This window comes from Terrapene carolina, unplaced genomic scaffold (genome assembly GCF_002925995.2).
Source record: "Terrapene carolina triunguis isolate 2854851 unplaced genomic scaffold, T_m_triunguis-2.0 Scaffold517, whole genome shotgun sequence".
Lineage (NCBI taxonomy): Eukaryota > Metazoa > Chordata > Testudines > Emydidae > Terrapene > Terrapene triunguis.
Genome location: NW_020664868.1, coordinates 6,380,634 through 6,382,189, shown reverse-complemented (window position 1 = coordinate 6,382,189; position 1,556 = coordinate 6,380,634). Strand labels below are relative to the sequence as shown.

Here is a 1,556-nt window from a genome sequence, read left to right as displayed (position 1 = left end):
CCTGGCACTCATCAGTGTTATCACACAGCAGGCTCAGCTGGACTTTTGCTCCCCTGGACACATGAGAGTCCACAGACCAGAATCAGCCCAGGGTGGGGTGAGACATGCAGGAAAGCTCCAGCCCTATCCTTGGTGGGGGCCTGAGCCTGGTATTTGCATGGAGACACGATGCCCTGGTTCAGGTCACAGGCTGCTCAGTGCCGTGTGCCCAGCTCAGCAGCCCAGGACCTGAGGGAGGCCCCCAGGCACTCACCCAGCCTATGCCCCGTATGGGGGCTCCAGTGCTGGATGCTCCTTGTCGTGTCCCCCTCCCTCAGCCCCGCACCTGACTGGCCAGGAGCACATAGGGTGACCAAATGTCCCGATTTTATAGGGACAGTCCCGATTTTGGGGTCTTTTTCTTATATAGGATCCTATTACCCCCACCCCCGTCCCAATTTTTCACACTTGCTGTCTGGTCACCCTAGGAGCACAGAGCAGGGTAGCTCCTGGCAGTGCTGCAGGGCAGGGTTGCCCAAGGCTAGCAGGCCCTGCTCCCCACTGGGATGGGGGCCCTGGCAGCACAGAGCTGATACTGGCCTCAACTCAGAACTCTCCTGAGCCAGAGAGGGGTACAGTGTGCTCATCATGGGGGTTGGGGGACCCTGGCTTCCTGCTGGGTGCTGGGGGAGTGGTGCTGGGGGAGCTGGACAGGGAGCACAGGGTGCCCCGGAGAGGTGCGGAGGGGAACTGGGTGCTCAGGGGCTGGGCGGGGGGGCGGGGGGTATTGGGGCAAACTGGATGCTCAGGGAGATGAGGTTTGGGGGGCTGCTCAGGGGAGCTGGGGATAGTAAGAGCTGGTCACTGGTGGAAGGGAAGGGGGGGTGGGGGACCAGACAGACACTTTGTCCCAGGTGACATCTGACAACACCTAGCACTTAAGGGGAGTGGGGGGGGAGAGGTCCGCCCGGCTTTCCCTGCAGCCAATCGCAACCTCGCTCCCGGCGCACTGCAGCCAATCAGCGGCAAGCGCTGCCCCCCTTCTCCCCACAGCTGATGCAACCCTGCTGCAATCGGGCCAGTCACCGCCCGCTGGGTCCTGCCCCCCCCGCAAAATAGGCCTCTCGCTCCCGCCCCGGGGGCGCTGCAGGGGGCGACGGGGAGCCGGAGCCGCGCAGCCCTGAGGCACAGCGCGGGGGCGGGCCGGGTTTGGGGGAGGGGGCTGGTGGACGCACGGCCCCGCTGGCGGGGCGGAGGGACACGGGCTGTAATGCGGCCGGGGGGGGGGGAGGCGGTATAGATAGCGGCCCCTCCTCGCCGCCCCCTCACTCCGCCTCTCTCCGCACACACAGACACAGCACCCAGCGCCGCGCGCCATGGCTCTCTAGCCCTGCCCGACCCCGGACCAGCGTGCGCAGCGCCGCGCCGCCACCCCCCGCCGCCACCATGGAGTGAGTGCTGCGCCCGGGGGTCCGGCGGGGGGATGGGGCTGCCTGTGAGGAGACGGGGGCGCGTGCCCGCCGACAGCCCCGCGGGGGGCACGGGGACCCTGGGGGGGGCGGGGGCGCGTGCCCGCC

The 1,556-nt window shown here is 67.7% G+C and overlaps 1 protein-coding gene across 1 annotated transcript in view; it reads left to right on the top strand.

Annotated features, from left to right (window-relative positions):
• The first annotated feature begins 1,283 nt into the window (after window positions 1-1,283).
• The window catches only part of ATF5 (activating transcription factor 5), a 2,846-nt gene continuing 2,573 nt past the window's right edge, over window positions 1,284-1,556 (top strand). Inside the window, exon 1 of the mRNA XM_026658864.2 lies at window positions 1,284-1,430. The gene's annotated coding sequence lies outside the window, so the exon portion shown is untranslated. The remainder of the gene's footprint in view (window positions 1,431-1,556) is intronic.